Below are 26981 nucleotides of genomic sequence, written 5' to 3' on the forward strand. Positions count from 1 at the left end.
TATTAAGTGGACTTGCACGTAGAGGATCTGCTCAGCGCCAGGTCCCACACTGCACAGAGTGTTGCACAGAACATTACACACAGCTCTTCAGACCACACTAAGGTGGCCAGAAGTCCACTGCCCAGCTCCATAGCTGGATAAACCTCAGTTTACCCCGAGACTTCGACAGCAATCGTATGGTGCACGCACCCGCGGGATTAATAACTGAGGATGAAGCAGGGCAGGTGAAATGTGCTGCCTCTCGCTTTCATCCACGCCGGTCACAGTCCTAATGTTATTTGTGCATGTTTGTGTGGAGAAAGGGATGCCACAAAACAGCAGCTCGTGTTTTTCTTTCCCTCAAATATTAGCCTCCAATGAAAGAAAAAGAACAAATGTTTCTGCCGAGAGGGGGATTAGCGCTGATAGGACACCGCGTTAGTAGCCCTGCGTGGACTTTTTAAAAGCTGGGCTGTGTTACTGGCCTAATGGATTGATATGGTTTAGTCTTCAAATAGGTATTTAGAGAAAGGATAAAGCACGAATAACAGAGCAATATATTATAAAAACCAACCGGTTGAAAGAATTATAAATTCACCGCTCGTTCAAATAAGAAAGGAAAGCCCATGACATTTCCTTAAGGAGTAATGATAGTCTGCAGTGTCAATATGGCTTTGGTATATACACATTAAAATGCTCCTATGCACGAATCTCTATTTATCGGGTAATGGCATACAAAGTTTCAGCTGGATATTTAAATGGTACGTTTTTCCTCTTTTACTCCAGCAGCGTTTGAGAGAACTACATTAATTATTTTTGCCTCTAATTTAATATTCAGCAAACTATTTTATTTTATCAAATACTGTAAAAAAGGATTTTCTTCCCAACTTAGAATTGTTTGCTAATTTTCATGGCTGAAGTACATAAATTTTAGATCTGCACTGAAAAGAAAAAAAAAAGAAATGGAAGTTATAATAGAAACACACTCAACTTATACTACAGTGGTGTTATAGCAGTGTGGATGTGGCACCATAATTATAGTTTAAAAAGCAATTAAGATAAAAGCCAGTACAAAGAGATCAGCCAAGTATCAAGAGACTAAATTCTCAGCAAAACAAATCTCTAATTTCAAGCTAAACAAACTTTTGGTGGTCCGTGTGCGTAACATTTTAATATTCATATATATACATGCAAACATACAGAGGGTTTGGGCGTCAAAAATGTTCCCTTAGCAGCAAACTGAGTTCTAAACCTCTTGGAGCTTTTCAGTAAAAATAATCATATCGGAGATCTTTAAATGTTTTTTGGCATCTATGCCGTGGTTTCAGTGCTTGTGATCAGCTCCTGTGCTGGGGTTGAATTGCTCATCCCCTTTTGTGTGGGAGCCAGGCCTGAAATTCAGATCCTCAAATTGGTGGCAGGTTGGGCAGCACCGCTCCTGGGCTGCTGCCCAAGGGCTGGGGAAGGATTTGGGGTATTTTCTGGCAAAATAGTGACTCACTGAGAGGTGTCTGCGTAACTCTAAGTTAACTTCCTGCACTAACAGGCCTTAGCTTGTTCGTGAGCATAAATATATGAAGAGACATATACACATGTGTAAATGTTTATGCTACACATGCCACATCACACAGACACACATGAATATTGTGCATAAATTCAATATATTCATGTCGATATGGAGGTCTGGATGTACACAAATAAGAATTTTAAAAACTTCAACCTGCAATTACTTTTTGCTCCTTTTGTTCCTCTTCTATTACAAACCCATCCATATATTACAAACCCAACTAAAACAGACTGTAAAGGACAATTATAACCATACCCTATGCTTTTTTGCATGTATAAAAATCCTGCAAGATCTAATACTTTGCTGGATTACTATTAAATGGCAAATGATTCAGTAGGAAAGTGGAGTTTTCTATCCAGTTCTGAAGACAGACTGGCTACAGAACTGAATACAGAATTACAAAGCACAAACTGACTTCTGATGTATTCAGTTTTATGGGAATTTTCCATGAGGGAATACATTATGTCTTAACTAATGTTTTGCCTTAAAACGTAAGTTTTGCTGAACCAATTAAATCAACCAACTAATCTTGCACACGAAACATTAAACAAGAATGAAGTGTCTGCAATTAGCAAAAAGCTTTGATGTGACTAAATATCTATCTGTCTGCATCGCCAGTGTTGTGGGTTTAAGTCCCAGATGATGTTAGATGTGCTGAATGTAAATGTTTGCCATCTATATGTTTCCAACCAGATGAGTCTTGGAGCAGCAACACTGCTGGGTTCAGGGAGATGGAAAACCAGATGCCAATCGCTATTACTAGGAAAGGACACCATTTGTGTTAAAACATGGGTAAAAATGAACAAGTAAATATATAAATATAGGAATTGAGCCCTGACACGGCATTACACTGAAAATTCGGGAAAAAAGCACCATAATTAATGGCCTTAAACATATAGATGGTCTTGAAAAGCAAGGAAAAAGGGCAAAATGAGAGGCATGAATGTCGTGATGGTACAGAAGTAGTGTATAGCCCACAGCAGCCCAGCTCTGTCAACCTGGGACCCAAATCCCTGCAGCTCATGCAACGCCTCCCTCCTGAGCAGCAAGGATTTGGGGAACCTGATACTTGATACTCTCAGGAGTTTTAGAAACTTTAGAGGCATGAGAAGTTGTGTGCGGAGGTGTGGCCTGGTAATTGCTCGCCTTTTTTTGTGCAAACACAAAAATACCTCCCTGGCCAGGCTGCTGGGGGAGCACCAATGTGTGTGGGAGCAGGTGTGGGTGCTGGGGGACTGCTCACATCTGCCTGGCAGCCAGCTTGGGGAATGTGATGATTTTCTTGATTTTGCCTTCAGAAGTTTCTCATGAAACCTTCAGGCTCAAATCCTCAGCTTGATTTAGGCAGCAGAAAGACACAAACTGGGGTCTCCCCAGCCTGCTGAGTGTGCTGACTGCAAAACTACTGGCTTGGAGCTAGAGGTCTCCCAACCCAGCCTAGAAGTGTCATTTATTTCAAATAAACAATTGAGTCTGCAGATGTCAAGGAGAAACTAAGATGGGCCCAATTCTGAAGACCACTGATGAGTTATTTCTGTGCTCAATGTGAGACACCGCAGTTTAATCCTTTGGCCAAAGTGAGGGAACAAACGGGAACTGTGAACTGGGGCTGTTATTAACTCAATACATGAAGTAGTAACTGAACTATGTATGCAGGGGTGAAAAAAAAATCCTTTTTAGAATCAGAATTCCAAACGATTCTAAGTGGCAAACCTGGCAATCTAATTCAAAAAATAAAAATAAAAATAAAAATAAAAATCAATGATAAGGATGAGAAATATTCATGAAAAAATAATTGTTTCCTCTGAATGCCAAAAATGATTCAAGCGAGTCATCTGCAGGGAGAAAACTTGTATGTACTTCAGCACATATGGGTGATTTTCACTGAACAGTGAAAATCCAGCCAAGCAAAGAGGCGCGGAGATCCACGTTTTTCCCCTTGCATCTGAACTTGTTATCACATCGGCGATTCATATTTTGCATCTCATGCACTGGTCAGCTGAAGATCTGAAGGTAACATAGTACAATGAATTAATCAGGCGTCACGGCACTTCCGAGGGCTTGACATTAATAGGCACACTGCAAACAGGAGGAAGATTCCCATAGGTTGTGTCTAACATCCCATCAGCAGGACAGACAGCACCCTCCTGGCTGTTTCATCACATGCGCGACTCATCTAATGATAATTTTACAGGATGGATGTTATAAAATGCTGGTGTAATGGCTGCATTTCTCACCCTTCCCCTTCCCCTCCAAATTCCGCCTTCAAAAGTAGGCTTTTGGCCATCATACACATCTACCAGGCTGTGCTGAGTAGCCCAACATTGCTATTGTGCAGGGGAAGAGGCAGTGGAGGGACTTCGGCAGGGACTTGAGCCTTATGTTCTTCTCATAATTTGCTAGTTATTATATTTATATCATAATTTATTTCTGTAGGAATCAAAATTATTACAACTGGTAAAAATGAATGAATCTGAGATGACATTTTGAAGACTGGGTCATCTCTGTTTTGGATTATTTATTCTGAGTTCAGCCTGGTGGGACCAATGGACACGGGATCAGGGCTTTCACCTTGGAAGAAACATCAGGCTCAAGTCTCTGCCAAAAGGCTTCAAACAGCTGAAACAGTTGTGGAAGAAAAGATGTCCTGAGACCAGAAAATGCTGTTGTGGATTAGAATGGGGCCAGCCCTGCTGGTTTTAGCCACTCATTTGAGACCTGTAATTCAGGAACCAGGTTTTCCCAACCCCTGTGGTCTCTGCAAAGATGCAGACTTGGTTCCCTGGGGGCATGGGCTGCCTGGGGAATGGCACAGACCTGGTCAGTGCCTCAGCCCCCTCAGTGGTGCTCAGCAGCACGGTGCCTGCAGCACAATGGCAGCATCAGTTTGTGAAACAGCCTTGAGACTGCCCTGTGGGCAAATGAAAGGAGGAGACTTGGGAGGGCAGGCAGGAGGCAGAGATTTTTAGGGGAGCTGCCTGGGAGAGAGCGTGGCTGGTCGGAGGGAAGGCTGACCTGGCATGGGTTGCACCCCAGCTCAGCTGCACCCTGTGCCCAGATGCAAGAAGAGGATCCACTGCACCCCGGCCCCAACTTGCTCACCTACAAGGTCGGAAGCTTCTAGGGCAACCTGACAGACAGACAATGCAATTGCATTGCCTCTGCTTCCTCTGGGAGGCAGGCTAAAATGGCAAGAATATGTATTGAATATGATGCCTCATTAGTTAACATCAAAAATTCCTCTGAAATAATCATTTTTAACTCATTGCCAATTAAATTAAATTCATATATGCCTGTAGTAACATTTGGGTCTCTAGGAAGAATCGGTGTTCAATTAAAAGAGAAGCCAAACACCATTAAAACAGAAACGTACAGTAAGTGCGGTTGAATTCCACCTGTTCATTCCAGATGTTTGCAGTGATTCACACATCTAAAGGCTCAGTAAATAGAACTAATGATGGTTCGGAATATCTTAATACCACTAGCTGCATCACTTAAAAACGAAGCTGCTTAAACAGGGTTAGAAGGCATGCTGCTAAAAGCTCTGTAGGGATAACATTGCCCTTGCGGCGAACTACAGCTTGAATTTGCTTGAGGATCCAAGACTCAAGCAATTCTCCAGGGATCTGCCTCAGATTCCTGGTTTAGCAAAGGGAGGAATCTGTGGATTAGTATAAAGAAGAAAAAATTGAGTATGAAAAGAAAGATGGATGCTATGAATGAGACATGCAGCTCTCCTAAATATAAACCGAAAAGCCAAGTATCACCAGCACTCTGCTGTTCTTTATGCCATGGGCATGTATTGCTGCTCATATATATGTCCACGCAGGTGTGGCTGCTCTCACAGCATGTCTGTATTTATGCACAGGGAAGATGTATTTCTCCTTTTCTATAGCCACTCTGACTTTAAATTCTCTGGGTAATTTATTTATTACAGGGATTGCTCTTGTGCTCATCCTGCACATACACGCAACCATAGCAGGGCAGCACTGCAGACCTGGGAATCTAAAGACCATGATTTCCTTGCATGGAAATGGTTCAAAATGGTTAAAGATCACTCTCTGAGCTAAATCCAGCCGCCAAAAAATCAGGACTCGTGGAAATCCCATGCAATTAAAGGAAAGCCATTTAAAGAAGCTCTTCCCTCAGCCTGGGAACTAGGGAATGAAGCTGGGGTTCCTGCAGATTGGTCCCCCATGTCCTTGGTCCCTTTCCCATTTGGTCACTTTTCCACTGAGGCTCCCGTTTGCATTCCCCATGGACAGTCCTAATTGGCAAATTACACAATCTTTGTAAGGACTGAGTATGCCTAAGATCTAGTGCACCTCCATCAATTTGGTTAAAACTGGATCACAGATTAAAAAATAGTGGGTGGAGAAGGCACAGGTCAGCATTTGCAAACACAACGAAACTGAGGCATCTTGTACCGGGGTGAGTTTTGATGGGTTTCATTTCCACAGCAGAGGACTCTCTGCTGAGAAAGCCTTTCCCCCTCTTCAGGCTTTGGGGCACAGTTGTAGAATGAGTCCTAGCCAGTTTTAAAACATTTTAACACCTATTTTATCTAAGACCATCTCTGGTGTACAAGCATTTTGTGGTCCACAGTTCCTGACAATGTACAGGAAGAAGCAAAGCCATAACTCCAAGAGGGCAGCCAGCCCAGAGGTCATCACAACAATAATCACAGGCTCTTGGTGGTATCTCCCTCTGTTTATAGTGGAAGTATCTCAATGCTCAAAGCCAGGGAGACCAAGATGCAGGACCAGGGGGATTTCATTAGGCCACCTCTTTCATCCCCTGCCTTAGGGCAGGGTTAGTGCTAGCTAACAGTTCCTGATAGATATTTCTCCAACCTGATCTTAAAATCCACCCACAAGGTCCTCAGACACTGTTCAGGGCTCCTGTTAATTCAGTAGTGTTAACGAAACACAGAATATAAGAGTAGGAAAGCACAGACTGTATCAGCCCGTCTCCATAAGGACACGTTCATCACTGCCTTGGGAAGAAGAACCAATATTTTGTCACTGTGATTCCTCACGTGCTCATGGCCACGTTCCCACGGGGACAACCCAGGACTGGCTGTGAGGGTGGGTGACACTTGGTGGGAGCTGCCACGAACATGGTGGGAAGAGCAGAGCTGGGGAGGTTGGAGCCAAGGAAGGGCTCCCGTCCGCTGCCTCCACTCCCTTGCACGCACGGTGTTTCTCCAGGCTGTGCACAGGGACCAGGATTTGGGCCGTAATTAATAGGATTATTTCTTATGAATTCCTTCTTCAGTTTTCCTTAGGATGTTTTAAGAGAGCAGTAGGTTTGGCTTCCCTTCGGTAAAACGCCAGTGGTGTGCTTGTAGGGCTAGGGATATGACAACAGCTACCACGTCCCCATTAATAGCATACAATATGGGGCATGTTCTCAAATGAGGAGAGACAGAGGATGGTGTGTTACCATTCTCCTTATCCCATAAATTGAGATGGCCCCATCACTACAACACATCTCCCACACATCAAGAAGGCCCCCAAGCATTGGATGTTCCTGGTGAAAGCAACAAATGATCCCAGTGTCGCACCCAGAGTGTGCTTTTTTGTGCACAAAGTTTCCCTGCAAATAGGATTTTGCAAAAAAATCAAGGTTTGAAAACATCAGTTGTGCAGAGAAGTAGCAGCTCAAGCCAAGGAGGCGCTGAGTACCTTTGCTGTTGCTCTGGTCTCAGAATCTTTTTTCTTCATTATTGTAATACAGCCTTTCATGTGATTTCTCTATGTAACCGATAATGTTATTTAGCGTGCATTTCACAGGAAAGGTTATTTTTGAAAAGAATAAAGAAAATCCTTATCAACCTACATGCTTGTTGTAGGAATGCCAACTCTCTTATAAGTGCAGGCCCATCCATGCCTTTATTTTGATGTAAAAAATCTCCTGGCCGGCATCTATAACATGTAAGAGGTATTGAAAACAGAACTTGATCTCATCTCACTCTGAAGACAGCAGGGCCTTTCTCCCCCAGAATAAATCCTAAACAAACCCCCCTCCTGGGCCTAGCTTTACTGGCAGCTTCAGCAATGAGAGATAAACTTCTGCCTACATTTCGTCTCCAAGCTTAGTTGTTCAGCACTTTCTTCCCCCTTACCTGACTCGATCCCCTGCAAGAAGCAATTATCCAAATGATGTTGTGGCTGGGGATAACTGAATATCCCTCTTGATATGAGGCAGAGATATCACACCAACTTCTGTGGGTGGGTCTCAATGGATTTCATACAGTGTGCCTCAAAAAAAAAAAAAAAAAAAGAAGCCCTCAAAGGGGTCTTTGAGTCTGTCCTCAATTGTAAGCAAAACTTGATGAAATGAAAGAGAGGGAATAGCAAAAACTCATGCCTAGAAAACTCAGTTCCTTGACCAGGAGCATCTGAACCAGTTGTTATGTTCTCTGTTAAGTTGTAAGGAAGGTGTTATCCTGAGCGTTCATAAATGTCTAGGAGTCCCTGTCCCATTCTGTGATCATTGGTAGGTGGAGAAGGAGTCTCAGATCTCAAATGCTCATTCAGAACAGATGTATCCCATACCCCAAACCATGCTTCTGGAGAAAATGAGCTTCAACATGAGAAGCGTCTTCAATAATGAATGAAACTTGCCTCTGTTTTTTTTTTTTTTAAAGAAAAAAACATTCTCAGAACACACAGCACCAATTTGATTGCAAGGTCAGTGTGGGGGCTGAGATCTGGTATGGTAAAGATCATTACCAGAAACTCTGCATGGCAAAGTCTACCCTGGGGTGAATGCAAAAGGAGCCTAGGGGGTGGCTATGGGTTATTGCTATGAAACCATGCTGTCAATCCATAGCAAAGCTACTATGACAAATGGGAAAAATGCAAAACCTGCTGAAGGGACAAGACATAGATTTTCTGTAATTAGTAGCTGATGCTCATTGATTTTTGAAATAGCAGCTCTTTAAAATAAGAACAGATTGCACAATGGTCACACTGGCCCAGAGAAATGCTCCTGAGATCTCGGGTCTGCTTCAATAACAGATAACAGTGACACCATCACGGCATTTAGCAGTATTGATGTGCGCACGCAATGGGCCGGGGACCACATCTAAAACCCCTTTCTACTTCAGACCAATTTGTGCAAATAGACTCAAACATTTCTGAGGTTTGATTGACTGAAGTCAGCGAGAAGGTCTCTGCTGACTCCACTGGGCTCTAGATAAGGTTCTTCAGTTCAGTAGCTTCCAAAATGCATCTGCTTTTCTGATTTAGTGCTATTGTTTGATGCAGGTCAAAACCAAATGAGCCTTAATTAGCTTCAAACAGAGTTCCCATGTTTACAACATACTGCTTTATGTTTCTGTATTAATTCGGGTATATACATTATCAGTCATCTGTGAACTTTGGCTTTTCTTAAAACACCTGTGTCTCAGAGTCCCTCACTAACTAAAATGACACGTTGCTAAATTCTAGAATAATCAAAGGTACACTAAAAATAGAGGAAATTCTTGTGTATTACGACAAAAAAAAAAGCATACAACTTCTTTGCTCACTGATGCAACCAAAACACCCAGGAGTTATTATAATGTGCATTCCCTTGACAGAGACTTTTATTTCATGCAAATTACTATGATTAAGATTCGAACACTTTTTTTCCATTTTCACACATTACTTAATCAATGTGAAGTACTGTGTAAAAATTGCATCTCTTCATAACAGTGATTTTGACCAAGTCAAGTGTTGCTGCTAGAATCCTAATCCAGACTTGTGATTCAATTATCATTTAGAGACTTTCTAAATTCAAATTAAGTTTACAAAACAAAACAAAAAAAAAAAAAGGAAAGAATAATATCAATATAGATCATTTGTAGGTTTTATCAAAATAGCTTCCTGTTGCAAAGGAATGTAAAATGTTGGATTCTTTCTGTCTCATGTACTTTTTTAACTTAACATGAAAAATATACAGTGCCATATGGAATCTGAGCATTAAAATGTATACCTTGGGACACTTCTTGTTTATATTGCATAGTTTGTATTTTATAGTCAGCCACCCTGAAAGCTTATTAGAATATTTAAATTCTGGATGTAGGCATCTGATTGAAGCAATCACTTTACCACAACTTCATGATTTACCACGCATTAGAAAGTCACTGCTACCCAAATATAACCCAAATAGGTGCCTGCTACAGTCCTCAGAGCTAAAATTACCTCAAAAAATAGGTAAAAAATGTGTCTGTTAAAAATCTATCTCCTTTTGATGATCTACTTTAAAATTTGGATAGAGTATATGCATGTACATGGTGAAAGTTACACATGAACGGCTATAACCTTGTGGCTTTCAGTTGTATACCCACGTAGTCAGGCTGGCTATTTCCATCATTTGGCTATTTCAATCATGTTTTTTTGGAACAAGTTCACTGCAGGCTGCTCATGAGTGTTAAGACAGGAATAACTATGACGTTGGCCTGGCCCCTTACATGCCCATGCAATTTGGCATTGAAATTCCTTCCTCAAAGCCAGCAATGCTGATGGAACCAGAAGAAACATTTCTGGGAGAAAAAACCCCACAGCTACTTGACATGAAGAGTCCAGTCAGTGGAGAAGTTGCTGCATCCCTTGGCCCCAGAGATGACACGATCCATTCTGGAGAGTGTTTGCCTGGAATTCATAATGTAAAGCCTCTAGATTGCAGAGGCTAGCTAGAAAATTACATTTCCGTTAATATTTTGACTAATTATTCTCCTACAGCCACCTAGAAAGGTTACATGATCTCTGAAATCTGCTATGTATCTAGTATGCTAGCAATTTTCCTTCCTTTTAATTTCTCACAGGACAGAAATTAGACATTGTCATTCCATATTATTTGCGACATGTTGACATTATAATTTAAAAGGATGCAGCAGTTCTGAACAGCTGGAGAGTAATCCTGAACAATCCTTGACAGTTTCCTTTGGAGGATGAATGCCCCTCCCTGGAGAACTGTACAGTCTCTTATTTTAAACTAACAGCTAATTTTAGACAGTTTGCCCTCTTAGAAATGCGTGCCACAGAGACTTCTCTACGTGGTGAACAGCAGTGACCAGAGATAAGCACCCACACAGAAAAAGAGAGAGCTCTAAAATAGATTTTTCCTCTTCTGTGAGACATGACTTGTTTGCAGGATTGCCTGATGGAGCCAAAGAGAGACTCTCGTTGCCAGCGCTCCCTGAGACAAACCTCCCTCTGCTATGCTCAGCTGAAAGCTTCTTGGGTACAGCAGACACTTTGGGACTGCTGTGGCTGACTTCTCAGAGACCTCGGAGAATTGCTTTAAGCAGAAGGGGTTTTTCTCCCTTCAACCCAATAGGTTTGGTGCGCTGTGAATGAAACCTCTTGCTCCTAGAAGGATCAGGGAGCATTTTGCAGCAGGGTGATGTATCACCTCTGTCTCTCAAAGGCCTTGGGTGGAATGATATTGAGCAGACAGGGGCATGAGCCAGCAGACACCTTGTGTAAAATGGAAACTAGCTTCATCTGGCTGTTTCTTGTTGGTGGTTAATAGAAGGTGAGGTCTGGGACATCTCCTCCAGGAGGAAGGGAAGCTGCTGTGGCTGCCAGGCAGAGCCCTATCTCCTGCCCTTCTGCAGCTACAGTCTGGTCTTCAGGACTGGTTTCAAAGAGTGTGTGTGTGTGGGTGTCATTAGCCTGAAATGTGTTGACATTTTTTTTTCTCCTCTTTTTTTTTTTTTTTTTTCTGTTTTCCAGAAAAATCCTTGCTTGACATCATCATGCTCCTGGGACATCCCAGGCAAAGGCATGTTCTTTGCAGATCAGACCTCATGCAGGTGACCCATCTGCATGTTTGGGGGGTGATTTTGACCCAGGTTTGGGGGGTGATTTTGATTTGCCTTCAGGTTACAGGTAGATAAAAACTGCTGAAGTGACTATTACTTGATTGTGTATCATGTTGTCTGAACAGAAGCAGATCTGCCTTGCAGAAGTCATTGCAAGGACAAGCAAGAAGAGGTCCTCAAATCACAGCAAAAATGTTTTTCTCTTGTCAGAGGAGCTGGAGGCACTGCCAACACAGAAGGGGAGCTTGCCAGAAGAGCTGGTTCATGCTCTGCAGCTCAAGTCTCTCCTGGGCAAGTGCAAGAGTAAAGTGCTGAAGAGCCAAACCCTTTTGTGCCATGGACAGAGCAAAAACCCCCTGTGTTCAAATAGGTGTGAGACTGGGTCAGCTCTGCATTGTGCTCAGCCACACTTTTCCTAGATCTGCAGCAGAAATTAGTGTGGTCAGGGGTCTGGGCACTGACTCCTCTTCCATTGGGACTGCTGAAAGGCTCTGTGCTGGCTCTGATGGGTGTTTGGTCCATTCCTTTAACCAGTAGAGTGTTTTTTCCATGCTGCACATCTCTGCAGGACAGGATGTCCTTTCTGAACAGGAACTGTGGCTAGCTGCAGAACAACAATGTCTGGACTTGGGCTACGCTCGATTCTGTGCCCCATGAAGTCAGGGAGAAATTCTTCACTGGTTTCAAGGACATCTTGAGGTCCCTCCTTCAGCTTTCATTTGGGAGTTTGCCTCATGGTTCCTACCTATTAAATATTTCTATTAGACCAGGGTAGTGCTCCAAAGAGGAGAGTCTGGCAGTAGAGCTCCTGGTTCTGCTTTCTCTAATTAAAAACAAGTCCTCTCAACTCTCAAAGCTCTAATCTAAGCATAATACTTTGCAAGAGCAGAATACTTTCCTTGTGGAGTTTAGAGCAGCAAGCTTAAGAACCTGTAATTTTGGAATGAGGTGATTTTAAAAACAATTTTCACTGTATTTATTCTGCAGTTGGAGGAGCCAATAAGCCAAGAAAACCCTGTGAATGTAAAGATACTGAGTGGACTGATATAAATCCACTACTGCAAGATCTGTGTTGAGACGACCTGGTCACAGGAGTAATGCTATTCCTGTGAAGGGGCATTTGCAAGATCCAGACCTCAGTACAGCATGTGGAGGAGCTGAACAGGCAATACCCAGCGTTGTGCCTTGGGGCCTGCGGGGATGGAGATGAAGCTGTTCGAACACTTGTCTGTGTGCAGGCACTCAAGTGAATATATAAAGTGTGTGCGCCAGAGCTGAAGGGCTTACAGGACTCAGGTGTTTGCACCTGATAAAAAGCCAGGAGAAGTGCTGTGAGAGTGCGGGAGTCTGAAGAGAAGACAAGATTCGATCTCTTTCCCTGAATGATTCATTGCCCACCAAAAAAAGCAGAATCTGAACAGTATTTTGCACTGATCAGATCCCCCAGCTAAGAGGGGGATTGCAAATATCTTGCAAATACCCACTTGCAAATATCCTGTACATGGGAATGAAGGGGACAGCGAGCAAACATTTTCTTAGGTCCTTCAAATTTGCTTTCAAGCAGAGGCTGGAAATGCAAGCTCAACCACTTCCCTCCCCAGAAAGAATAAGGGGAAATAGAATAAAATGGCCTAGCAGACTTTTAAAACCCTGATATCCCTATTGATTTTCCATGGAAAGCAGACAGTGATGAACAGTAACATTGCAATGCCCTCAGGTTGGTTTTCTAGTACCGAGATGCAGACTGTATCTAAATAAATTTAGTTTTTCTAGAAATTGTGCTCTGGAGCACAAGTCACCCCTATACAAATCGTCCCTCAGACCAGCTCACTACTCTGCTAGCTTACCCATTGTATCTTGAAGTATGAAGTTGTTGCAGATCTGTTTAATGGTCTCTGAGATAATCCAAGACATGTGGTGGAAAGCTGTGACCAAGCCAAAGATGGGTGAGCCCTGCAAATTCTGTTCTTCAAATGAGGTCAGAATCCACTTCTAAATTCACACAGCTCTTTGTAAAACTTTCCTAGGACATCCTTATGGGGAGAAGTCAATGGCACTGGATGGAAGAAGGGCTGATAGAAAACATAAAATAACTCCTCCCTGAGGGCTCTTGAACCAGAAGGCCCTCAGAGCTAGTCCAGAAGACCTCCTGGGACCTCTCTTCACCCTCTCATCGAGCTACTGGAGGCTTCTGAGAGCCCATGGACCCCAGTGGTTATTAGCAGAGCAGACTGCTGATATGAGGCTTGCTCCTGCAGTCATTGATGATTGAGCTTTATGTGTGTCTAATATCTAGAAGTGCAATTAGAGGCGTGGGCAATGCTGGCCCCATATAACTTTCCAAAACAAGGCTGGTGCTTTTTGTGAAGGAAAAATCTGTAGCTCACCAGAGACTCAAGATTTCCCCAGGGATAGAGATCTCTTTGCCTGTAAAAGTGCATCCTAACATGCCTTTCAAAGGTGAAGTGCTCTCCTGACTTGCTTTGTCCACTGGCAACAGAACCACCCCTTCCAGGACAGAAAGGAAACCAATAAGCCCTCCTTATTTTCTTTCGCCCTTGCACATTTTCGATTAAAATAGATTTGTGCAAGCTATACTGAACGTGCTGCAAATCTCTTTGCATGGTTAAAGTTGATTAATTGGGGTCGGAAGTGAAAATTAAAAAATGGCAACAGCTAACAAAATACAAATAGCTTCTCCCGGGCCTTGCAGATGATGGAGCACAAAACGGAATGCCTGAGCTGGTTCTGCCTCGAGGAGGACCTGCCTCTTTCACCTTGGGTTAGACACTCAAGAGCAAAGCTGGGTGTTGGGGGGCGGGCTTGGCCTCAAAGTAATATGTATATAATCCTCAAGATAATCAATTTCTTACAGATGCTTTGTAAACTTTCGTGTTCAAGAGCGCAAGCCATAGTACTTTCTAAATCCCTAGGGGTTGTACTTGATATCCATTTGTTATTTCCTAATGCTATTCAATCTTTTTTTCCCCTGTTTTTTTTTTTTTTGAAGCTTGCAGCAATAAGCCTGCGACTTACGTCGGCAGTCGCCACCGCTTTTGCCATTCCACAGTGAACTTTGTGCGCGTTTTCATATTCCTTTTCTTACACTCCTGATAAAAGCATTATCAGGGAAATTCAAAAGCAAGCAGAAAACTGGCATAGCTAATTTAGGCTAATTAGTATGGCAGAAGCTGAGTCTTGTACTTCAGAGGTTCCCATGCCCTCCCATGTCTCCACCTGATCGCCTTGTCCAGCAGCAAACCCAGGAGGCAGCTCCAATTATATCATAACCTCTTCAAACACCAAGCCACTCAAGCTAATTTTATCCTATTAAACAGACTGAAGGATTCAGAAAAAAGGTTCTCCCCCAAAAGCTTCAATTACCAGTGTCCCTGATTACCATCTTTACAATCCTATATGCTACAGTTAAATACTTTTTTGCTTAGTGTTGCTTTCTTGATTTAGATGAAAAGCAAGTATTAAGAGCATGTCTTTTCAACTCAAGCAAGTGACATTCATAAAAAAAAAAAAGAACCTCTCTTGTTATTAGCATGTTTAATCAAAGTCAAGTTTAGAACCGTTCAAAGACAATGTAATTGGGGAAATGTAAACATCCCCTCGCATCCGGTGGCATTTAAAGCAGCCACAGGTAACTGCCAATAACAGCAGCCGTAGCCAAAAGCATTAGGTCTAGAAGAAAAAGAAAATAAAGAAAACAGCAGGATCTCCCAAAGCAAGGAAATGCCGGATGGTGATTTAAGTAAATCTCATGGTGCTAATCAGTGATAAAATTGGGTCCAAGGCATCGAGCTGATCTACCCTTCCTTACAGCAACACACGGTAGGTGTTGGCCTGGAGCATGCAGTTTGACCACAAACACTCACCTGGGGCACAGATTTGCCTGGCCTTGGGGCAGCTTCCAGCCTTTCTTCCTTCTGCCCTGGGCTTGGTGGAGGCCTGGAGCCACCCCTCTGTGTCCTCATGGTGCTCCTTCTCTGCTGGCCATGCCCATGGGGACAGGGAGCTCGCTGGGGAGCCACCTTGCTATTTTTTTGGCTGTTGCCTCCTGCAAGGGGGCTGCAATCTTGGCTGATGACTCCAGGTGCTGCTATAATTCAAATAATAGTTGTAGAATCCAGGCTATTATTTTTAACAACAGAGAGAAAGAAAACATGCTGCCTGAGCACCAAACTGACCCTCTCCTGAACAGAGAGCCCAGGAGAAATTCAGGCAGTGGCAGTACCTGGTAGGGCAGCATTTATGGAAACAACAGGAGGAAATGGATCACCTGGGAAATTCATCAGCATGAGTCATAGCAGAAGCACATCTCTCTCTTTCTCTCTCTCTTTTTTTTTTTTAAGAAGCTTGTTCTTCAATGAAGAAGCGAACAAAAGACAAATGAACAAATTTTGCTTATTATTCTTTTCCCACAGCCAGCAGTTGGTTTAAGCACACTTACGACTGTTGATTTTCATGTTTTCTTTCAGCATCATCCCAGCCTGCTAGCTCCCAGTCCTTCAGGAGCTGGAGGTATTTGGGGGTTGGATTTCACTTCTGATCTACTCATCCTTGCAGCTGAAAATGAGCATTTTTTCTTTCTCTCTAGAAACAAACAAACAAACACTTTATGTCATTTAACAGAAATTGAATGAGTTTCACCCAATTGCCCGCTCTTTGGGCAATATGGAAATGCTATTGTTTGGAGACAATGATTCTCATGCAAATGAAACAACAGCTAAACAAGAATCCTCCCTACCTCTGTTTGGGCCAATTTTCTTAATGTTTCAGCAAAGCTTAATCTGTTGGCAGAAGAGTTTAGGCCCATTAACAGCTAAAGTCACAGAGTCCACAACTCACCCTGCTGACAGTAAACAAGGAATTTGAGGAATGGCCCTCAAACAATGGCTAAGCCACAAACCATTTTGTCATCAAATGCTGTGAAAGGCATATAGGCTGATGATTTTCTTCCTTGGGTTACAAACAGTTTGAAAGAACAGCTTCCCTCCCCTGAGTCCCCAGCACCCTCCAGGCTTGGGTTACAGCTGTTTTATTTGCCTTTCCAGCCCCACAGCTGTGGGATGGGTTATGCAGGTGTGCTCCCGACAAATGAGTCATTCCAGAGCTTCATATTATTTATTTGTATTGACCAGCCTGGAGGCCAGGGCCCCCCTGTGCTCTGCATTGCCCAAACACAGGACAACGAGATGCTCTGTGCCCTGCAGGGCAGATTCTTGGATTTAATTTTGTTCAGGGAAACATTAAAAATTACTGCACACAGGTCCTTCCCTAACAGAGCTGTGGATGAACAGAGAAAATTCAACCCGGGGAAGAAAAATAAAAAGGTAAATGCTAAATAGAATAAACTGCAAAATAAACCCCGTGAAGGTTGTATCTCGCCTGTAGGGCTGGGATGGAAAGGGGATGGCAGGGATGCTGGCTGCTCGTCCCGCCACATTTCCCAGTCGGAGGTTTGGTGGGCAGTGCCAAAGGACAGCCCTGGTCCCTTCCCTGCCTGAATGGCACCAGGCGTATCCCCTTCTCGTGTGGCAGGGGGCCACAATCCAAAAGAGGGTGAGGACAACTTTTCACATGGAGTTCTTTGGAAACTACCACTCTGGAAGTGATGCCAATGCCCTTCCGATGCCAATGCCATGCCAACAGCATTTGTCTCCCGTGTGTTTTCCCAAGCTGAGCTATAGGGTGTGCCTAGCAAAGACGTTAAGAGCAGTGTGTTATAGATGCTGCTGTTGTGTCCTTGCCATGGTGGAGGGAAGGAGAAGGTTCCCCATCACTATCTCCCACTCAGATTGTCCTTGCCTGCTCTCCAGCCAGAAGGCAATGCAGAAACCAGAACCAAAAGGCCAGGACTTTTGGCTCAAAAGTCTCAGACCAAGCTTTTTTCACACCCAAAGGTGACCCAAAGTTCACCAAAAGCATCACACTGGGCCATTCCCAGATGAGCCGTGGATGCTACACTGAGCTTCTGGTGTGCTGTGTGTAGGAAGATTGTTCTCCTGGTTGGTCCCAGGAGAAACCAAAGAGCACAGAGGTGAAGCAATGAACTCAGACTTGCTCAGGCTGCATCCAAACTACGTTGCATCCACCAGTAATGGGATCATCAGCATTAGTGGGCAATGTGAGAGAAGGAAAGAGAAGAGATGCAGCCTGAATCCAGCTGCATGGCAGGACTGTCATTGTGTAGCTCTGAAATTCTCCACCCATGACATTCATTGATATTAAGGGCAGATGAAAACATAAGCATATTTTTATTCTGCAATACACTGACTGTACTTTTCCCCAAATTTGGTATAGGCTGGTTCAAATTTTTCAACCCAAACATGCTTTCCCTAGCAAATTAGTTTTGCAGCAGACAAGATTCTGGATTTTATTGTAATACAAATTAAATAATACAGGTAATAAAACAAAACAAAATAGAAAATACCCTAAATAAAGTCTAAAAGCTTGTGGCAAAACTTTTTTTTTTTTTTTTTGCGCATTTTGTGGTGTCATCTTTTAAAATAATTTCTAGTGTTTCATGGCAACTTTTAAAACTGAAAACTGTTATCAGTTGTTCTCTAAATGGTGTTATTCCTCTGTGACAACCTTGTTCCATTTACCTCTTTATACCACCATGGTCATAATGACACTCTTGATAATTGCTAATTAAATGTGGGAGGAAAGAGGGCTGTGATGTTTTTACAGATGGACATAGAGAACAACTCTGGTGAGGCCAAAGGCAAGCTATTGGGGTGAGTTCAGAAATTCATTTTTCTGTGCACCCTTCCACGTAACACATCCATGCTATGCCCTGTTCCCAAAGGTGGCACGGCAGCACCATTGTGCCCCGGGGAGGACCTCCTTGCAGCACCTCATACGAGCATTTAATGATGATCCTAGCTTCTGCCTGACTTCACGTTTGAGCTGATGGGAATGAATGGAGAGGCAGAACATGAATTAAATGAATGAGAGCTTAAAGCACAAGGAAAAGATGAAAACTAAGAGTTTGACATGGAGCAGAAGCCTTTATCAGCCATACTTTTCAGAGCAGAGTGATGTATTTTGCCAGAAGAGCAAGACAGACAGCAGCAAGCCATGAAAGCCACTTTTTACTGGACTGACAACTCTTTTCCTTAGTGCTAATATACTAAGGACTCCTTATGATTCCCCATATACCAGCCAGAAACACCCCTTGGAAAACAAGTAGAGCTTTCCCAGCAGATGAGCCTTTTGATCTACGAGACAGCATCAAAGAGGAGATCTAACTAAATTTTAAAAAGAAAATGAGGCGTAAAACTCATATTGAACTCTCTGACTTTTCTTGCCTATTCCTGACAGACCCAAAAATTTCTTGGAAGAGTTTCCTCTAAATTAAACCACTGCCTCAGCACCACAGCAGGAAAAAATAAAAAAAGATACACAAACACACCTGTATGTACATATATACACAAATAAAATGCTTTCAGTAAATCAGCTCTGATGCAAGGTTCCCTTTGGGCCTTAATGTACAGTTGAAACTATATTAATTTTTAGAGAAAACCTAAAATCCTCTGAAATTAAAAGAAATTTTTACTGTGACCACTGCTGTCCTCTAGATCGGGTTCATGCTTGTGGCCATCATCAGGTATGTGCAGTGGCTATGGGGAAAGGAGCAGACCCTGCAGGTCTGTTATTTTTTCAGGGTGCACAGCAGCTGCCAGCGTCCCTTGGAGTGGTGCTCCCTGTCCTCCTCCTCCCTTTGATTTTCAGGTCTCGGGGAAGCCTGATTAATTTTAGGACTTGGGTAAGAGATGTGAATGAATTATAAAAATTAAAAGAATTACCAGACAGACAGACAGACAAGCACAATTTGACACGTCTTGAGCGCGTAAGGAACCTGACACATTAGCTGACTTGCAAGTTTTCACTCCTGTTATAGAAAGTCCAGAGATTTCATAGTTTTCCTTTTTGAAGGAGGCATAAATTACAGCTGGATATTTTGCTGATAAAATATTTCCTTCTGGGGGGCTTTTTCACAAGTGAAAGTGCTCTGGGCATTCACAGCTTAGGCCCAGTTCATCAGAAGTTGCACCTGGAGAAATCAAGTCGTGTTTCAGCCTATTAACTGAATATTCAGTTAATATTCCTGTGAGGTCCAGGAGCCTTTTGGTGTGCAGCTGGCCCCTGAGTCCCCAAACGAGGGGGGACGATGCTGTGGCAAAGTGAGACGTGGGCTCCAAATGAGCCTCTTTGGGGAGAGGGTGGCATCCCAAGCACAAGGCTTTCAGGCTTGCCAAGTTCTCCACGGGGTGTTAGGAGCTTCTCTTTTGCTGCCTCAAACCAGCCACTCAAACTTTGCAAGTGCAAATATTCACCCCAAATGTGAGCGTGGCATGAATCAAGCAATAAAAGTTAATCGACATCATTAAATCTGTCAAACCAGCAGGTTATTAAAATTACCACTATTCACTCTGAAAATGGGAACAAAAAATTATGCTCCAGCTTTCTGAGCCTGTTTGTCTTGTTTTCCCACACTGCTTATGAATTACTACAGTGTATTACAATGTCCTCTATCCATCTTCATTAGCATTGAGAACAAATTGTATTGGGCTGTAATGCAGCATTTTTTTTGGTATTGTACAAAAGTATATGATGTACAGAAAATGGGCAATTTAATATGAAAAGAATATTGTGCCTCAGAATTTTTATTTTCTAAACAGTCATTTTGGTTGGGAATTATTGCATGATTTGTGCATAATTTCTCATGGATAGTTATTTAAATATAAATAGGGGAAATATGTAATTCCATATGGTGGCTATCTACCCTTTCTTGGTGCCTCTCCATATTTTTAATAGTGCAATAAACAAAAGATAAAAACATCTCTAAGCCACACACTAGTCAAAAGAAGATAATTGTGCCTGTATGTGTTTATTGTAATTTGAATGTGCTTCAATTAACTTTCCTGAATATTTCCTAGTTCTTTTAAAAGAAACTTAAATTGGTTTTTATTTTGTGAAATTTGTTTCCAGTGCAATAAGGAAAAAAAGAAAAAAAGAAAAACAAACCAAGATTCCCTTTGTTTACCTCATTATGAATACATCCCATCCAGGAGCAAAGCTCCAACTCTTTATTCCCAACAATTGCTATTTTTTTTTTTTTTCCATTCTCACTTGCTTCTTGTTACACCTTAGGTAAAAATATAACATTTCTAGCGCTGCCTAGGAAGAGACAGCTCATTGCTCAATATATCACATATCAAAGTGTGGTAAAACATGAAAATGGCAGAAAAGCAAACTCTTACACTTTTGCACTGCAGTCACTTTTAAAAGACGAGAATTTATTACCCTTTCCTCCCACAAATCGTTAGGGCAACTGAAAAAGGGAGGGTGTCTATAGAATGCTTGTTGTAATTAACCTTGAGGCTTTTATTTAAACAAGGTCAAACATTTTAACAGCTTTATAAATCAAGGTTGGGTCTGTGTGGCTCTATAGCACCAAGCTAGTAACAAAATGCACATAGAATACTTATTAAAGAGCATTTATTTACAGAAAATATATCCCGCAGGCTTCAGAGAGGCAGCCCCGCAGGCTGCTCCAGCTCACAGGCATGCTTAGGGACGCACAGCTCCAAGCCCCAACCAAGCCTCTCCAAGGTGACTGCTGCAGCCTGGCTTTTATTAGGTGCTACCACGGAGCTAAGCCTGGGTGTTGGTAAATTAGGTCATTTGCCAGCTGACTGCATTTTTAGCAGGGCTGCAAAATTACAGGAGGTAGATTACAATCATCCCAATATTTCTGCTGTTTCTGTCCTTAGTTTTATCTGATTTTTCTTTACTTTTTTTTTTTTTTCTCCTTCAGTTAGGTTTTGCTGGAAGGCAAGGAGCAGGAAGGAGCTCACTGAGCTCAGTACGAAGAGCCACTCCTGACTTTTCAGTGAGGAGCTACCCAAAAACGTTCATCAGTCTTTAAAAACAAGACTCTTGGATTCGTTTGACTATCTTGGATTATTTCCCACTTCCTAAATGAAGTGGCCACCAGGAGTAATGTTTTCTGGTCTAGGAACATCACACTGGGCTTTTTATTTTGTACTCTAAATGAATGGTTAATTTTAAGTTGCTCATGTTCATAATTTCACATGTAGCAGATCATAATTAAGATCATAAGCCACAGCACCTGACATGGCTGCTTGACATGACGGTCTGCTCCACAGACATCCCTCACCAAAAATCCTCCCTTTGAAGTCAAGAGAAGGTCCACAGAGATGAGCAATGGATGCCCACTATTTATGTTACCCACCAGTCATAAAATGATGATTATTTTATATAAATGATAAATGATGATACCCACCCACTGATGATTTCTCCTAAATATTTCTTGGATCTTAATCACATTTTTTTAGCTCCACGGTGCTGGAGTTACACAGCCACTGAGGGATACTTGGTATTCATCATGCTCCCTCTCTTGAACTTCACGTCTCCAGCTGGGCTGCCACAACCATCTCCCAGGAGGACCTCTGGACCCCTGAAAACATTGGTACAGCTGCAGCTGGGGTTATAGCCTAAAACTGCTCCCTTTCACCTGGCTCCAGTGAACTGCATTGCCTCCATCCAACACAAAACCTGTGCACGATCCCCCGTTTCAGCGGGGCCAACAGCAGGGACTGAACCGGGTGAAGAAAGAAACCGTTTTTCCTGTGTTCACCATTTTAATTGACTTCTCCTTTCATTTGTTCCCCGTTGGTGCCCTCCGACTGCAAATGTTCAAGTGGCTGTAGTAACCCCCAGGAAAAAAAAAAAAAAAGTGGTGCTTAATGAGATTTTTATGTGTGGGTGTTTAAGTATCCGCATGAAGCAAATTCCTAGCCTCTTCTAATCAGAATGAGAAGGAGACCATGTGAGTGATGTGACCAATTATGACCGAGCACCCCAGAGCAGCTTCTGAATATTCACGTCCAATTGCTACTTTGGTGGAACAATTGGTTTGAACAGTTTGAAAAGGCAATGATGTCAAACGTGCGGCGTGATTAAACACAGTGAAATTACCAGCCGTTGTAGCTGAAAGAGAAGCTCTGTTCCCTCCCCAGGGCAACGCTGCTTTCAAATTTTGCTCTGGCTGGAGCAGGAAACAACATCCTCAGGTGGCCTGTTCCTGCACCCCCAAATTGCTCACTGCAAAGGTGTAGCTGAGCTTTGGAGGCAGCATGGACCGGGACTTGCACGGGAGCTTTGATATGGGTGCAGAGAGCTGAATGCAACCTCTTCACCCTGACCCTCACGCAGAGCCACACTTCTACCCCTGGCAGTGTAACCCAGAGGCACATTTTGTAAGCACACGGTGCTGCAAATGTGATGTGAATTGGTGAGTTTTGGGGCCAAGCATCTGGGGGTTGAACTGTCAAGACAACAGCCAAAAGCCATGCCTTTTCCATTGGTATCAGGAGCAGCTGGGAGCTCTTCCATTTCTGTGCAGACAAGGAGCACACCGCACATGGTCCTGCTGCACGATTCACACCTATTTCTGCCATCACTGAAAATGGCCTACTCCCTTTCAAAAAAATGACTATTAATTCGACTGTCCAGCTCCCTCCTATTTTAAAAATGCACATACCACTGTAAGTTACAGCTCAGTAGCAACCCCAGCTTTATGAGCAATCCAAGTCCAAGCATTAGGAGAAGCAGCAGTTTTTTGTTGTAATGCATGGAGAAGTGCGGTTCCCAGATGGCAGAAGGGATCTGTGAGCACACATGGGGAGAAAAATGTAATACATCCTCGGCATCATGTCTTATACCAAGCCCTTGTCACAGAGCATGGGCACAGAACCCCTGCCCGCCCCCGGCTGCTCCCATTTGGGGCCAGCTCCGCGAACAATTGCCCTGCTCCTGGTCCCCTTGGGAAGGTGACTGTGCACACCCATGTACAAAAAAAAAGTATTTTTCTTAAACATCAACTCCCACACTTTTGTGCAAAATGCTTCTTAAACCTGATACACGAGTCTCACTTCAGCAAAAAGCCTGCATAAAATCCTGCCTGAAACCGGGGAACTTTTTCTTTTCCTTTCTTCTCATTTCCTACTCAGAGATCTGAGCTATTTTTCCCTATCCATAGGCTCCCCCCACCCCCTCAAAAAAAAAAAAAAAAAAAGGCGGGGGGGGGAGAGACTGTATTCACTAATTATACATCCTGAAAAGAATTTGGTTCAGTGTAAGATGATCCTAGTGATATGCTAATCCTTTTTTCTGCTTGGTGCAGCCTGAAGCCTGTGTCTAACATTTTTTTCAACTGTATGACAATAAAAGTTGTGGCAACAAAAGAAATAAATGGGCAGCTAAAGAAGGTATAGCTGAAACACATGGCAGACCAGTTCTCTCCTCTCCTTCTGGCTGCTCTTTTGTAGGCTCTGGTTTGGTATCCTCAAGTCAATAGCCGAAAGCCAGCCACCTTAGCAACTTAGTATGACACCCAAGCCCTCTCTCTTTACATTCATGAATAGTCAGCAAGCAGCAGACAAAATAGAACTAATCTTTTTTGACAGAATTGTTCAATTTTAGGGGAAAGGCTTTTGAGGCACCTTCCATACATTTGCAGAATATGAGACAACAATGGCCATGATCACAGTTTACAAAAGGACGACCAGGGGTGTGAGCACACACACACACACACAACAGCCATTTCGATAAAATATCGCAGCTAAGTTGAAGTGATTGCAGGATACGGCCATTGTTAGGGGGGAAGCTGGCAGGCAAGAAAAAATAAATGAAGCAAAAAAAAATCTCCATTGTTTTGTTGCTGATACATACACAACCCGACAATGCATGATTAAGGTTATTTGTCTTGATTAGTAGAAGTTAAGAGAGCTGATTAATATCCACTCTCTAATTTCCTGTCATAGGCTGATAACTTCATCTTTTTTTTTTTTCCTTTTTTGGACCAATGATTCTTATTGTGAAATGCATTCAATCCAGTGGGTTCTCACCTGCATTTAAAAGCTGGTTTTGCCATTTCAAAATCCTGTGACACAGCAGCCACTCACAAGTCTAATATGTGAGAGAAGGACATTCCTCCTTTTCCCTTTTCTCCCCTCCATTTAATGCAAGCCATATATCTATCTCCAAATATAGTCTGAGCAGGAAAGAGAAGGAAATAATAATAATAATACTAATGAAAATCTACCCAGTCTATGGGCAAAAACTGAAGTTAGCAACATGGTCCATGCAGCTGCAACACTACATTTAAAATTCAGTTTACTCCTAGGAAGAGGGCTAATCCTGCCCCTGTAATTCCCTACAGCCAAAATGTACCCCCCTCCCTGAGTGACAGTGCAATGCAAAGACACTCGCACGCTTATCTTCCCCAACCAGATGGCCGACTTGGATCAATGCACACACGCCACGATCAATGGGAGCGATAAAGAATTAGGAAAACAGTGGTACATGCTCCCAGAAAGCTTGTACACTGCATAATTATTTTATGATTCTACACATGGCTACATGTGATACTGGAGTCAAGAAGGAAAAGGATAATTAGAGAGCCAGAAAGCACCCGTACTGCACTACACACTTTGTCAGTCAGCAGTTCCCACTCGGCTCAACTCACCGCTGTTATCTCCTCTCCTGCCCCCTTGCAAACGAATTTTGGGAATACGTAAAATATTAGGGGGAGGTGGCTTCTGGGTTACAGATACAGGATGCGGGAGATTACCATGCCCTGTGATACGACTGCAAAAGTTTTTGGCTGAGGGCTGGGGTTGACCGCATGCCTCGGCGGGGACTGTGCTGGGGTGGCATCCGAGGAGACACTGCAATGAGCAGGGGTGGCAGGTGAGCGTTTCCATGGCTTTGTCATCAGAGGGATGTGTCCACAGCTGAACACCCTGTTCATTCAATAAAATATAGCTGTATATGTTGTCTCTGTTTTTTTTTTTCCTCCTTTCCTCCCAGCAGCAGTTTTGTGATTGGCTCCTTGTATCCAGCCTATTTGCCACCACACTGCCGAGCAGAAAAGGGGGAGGAAAGGGCTGCCCCCCCAACCCCCAAACTGATCGAATGACACAGAATAAATATCAAAGCTCTGGATGGTTGCTACTCTGAATCTGGATGCCAAGGAGCACATGACCAAGATTAGACAGCAGAACAATGCCGGGCAGAAATCTGCCCTTGGTGGCAAGGCAGGGAGCAAGAAATCACCATGCTAAGCACTTTGCAAAAACACCTCATCACTACCCAATGCCGGGCATAACACTGCCCTGAAATTGCTGATGGGGACAGTGGGAGGAGGAAGGAGCTGGGCTCCAAAGGCTGCAAAGTGGTGCTGCCAGCATCCCGAAGCTGTGGCAGCCCTGTTCCTCCCAGTACCCTCATGGCAGGACCTTTCTGCTGGCCATCAGGCTGGTGGTGGGACCTGGGGCCATGGCATGGTGCTGCTGTGTGAGGGGAGAGTGGGGTAGGAGATATCCAAAAGGGAGTATGGAGAGTTCACTCACTGCCCAGCAGAGGTGGGGACCAGCCAATGTGCGGAGGGGTGTGATGGAGAGATGGAACTCAGAGGAGTGTGGTGAAGGCATCATCATCCCTTCCATGGCTGCCTTTCCTCCCTTGGCTCAGAGCATGTTGCAGAGGTGTTCTGCCTGGAGACCATGGTCCAGGGATGCCTGCCCAGGTCCTTCTGCAAGGACGTGGCTCACTCCACATCTCTTCATCCCGGTCCCAGCCTGCTCCCTTGGTGTAAACCAGGGGCCGAGCAGCATCTTTCTGTAAAATAAACAGACATTTTGGTAGTAACATGTCTGGGATGGTCTGTTTTAAATGTGGAGGTTTAAAATAAGGGAATTGGGGTCCATCCTGCTGGCATTTGACTTACATTAAGACCAGAACCCAGAGCCCTTGCCCTGACATGCAGAGCAACCTGCCCCTGATGCGCCCTCAGACTAAAACAGCCACCCCAAGAACACCCACACTTTGCTCTTCTCCTCCCCTCAGACGCAGGGCACTGCATGGGCAAGGCAATAAGGACTATAGAAGCTTCAGCCACCTTGAACACATCTGAAAGTCTGGCCTGGTGATGACAGATACCCCAGGCATGACAAGCCACACATTGAATCAGTTCCTGCAGCTCCAGTCCCAGGTTTCTGCTTGTTCTCGAAGGTCTCTCATCTTACTGGGGCCCAAATGAAAACACATCAGGGCACAGTTTGCCCATCCCAGGGACAATGCAGCAATATTTTGCTCCACTAAGATCACACAAAGATAAGACCTGGAGAGGAGGAAAATGAGAAAGAATACGGCTGTGCGTGGGTCATTTCAGGCAAACATTCCCCACTGCTGAATCAGAACTCATGCAGTGTCAGTTTTGCCTAGGAGAAAAAAGAAATCGGGCAACATTTCCTGCAAGCACCATGCTGGGAGGTGAGCAGCACAAATGGGGCAAGCTGGGATGTGGGTGAACACTGGTGGATAGGTGAGGTGAGACATACAATGGTATTAACTCACCTGTCTCTTCTCCTCTTCTTTTGGTGGCTTCTGAAAGGAAAACAACAAAGCTGATATTTAGAGGCATGCCTAGAATCAGTTGTACAGCAACATACGTTCATATTGCATCTTGCTGAAAGTGCCATCTCCTTTGGGCAGCTCCTCCAGAGGGATCCG

At 43.5% G+C, this 26981-nt stretch overlaps 2 long non-coding RNA genes across 3 annotated transcripts in view; one reads left to right on the forward strand and one right to left on the reverse strand.

Moving 5' to 3' along the window:
- LOC121071327 overlaps positions 1-26981 on the forward strand; it is a 102760-nt gene that overhangs the window by 70100 nt on the left and 5679 nt on the right. The window contains exon 3 of one of the 2 annotated variants that reach the window (XR_005820533.1): positions 21199-25190. The exons of the other annotated variant lie outside the window; for it this stretch is intronic. This is a non-coding gene — a long non-coding RNA (uncharacterized LOC121071327). Of the gene's footprint in view, positions 1-21198; positions 25191-26981 lie in introns of those variants that run through there. 2 annotated transcript variants of the gene reach the window in all.
- On the reverse strand, positions 15728-16401 carry LOC121071329. Its single transcript, XR_005820535.1, has 2 exons — positions 16221-16401; positions 15728-15965 (listed from the first exon to the last, which is right to left on the reverse strand). It is a non-coding gene; the product is annotated as an uncharacterized LOC121071329 (long non-coding RNA).

This window comes from Cygnus olor, chromosome 5 (assembly GCF_009769625.2).
Source record: "Cygnus olor isolate bCygOlo1 chromosome 5, bCygOlo1.pri.v2, whole genome shotgun sequence".
Taxonomy (NCBI): Eukaryota; Metazoa; Chordata; class Aves; order Anseriformes; family Anatidae; genus Cygnus; species Cygnus olor.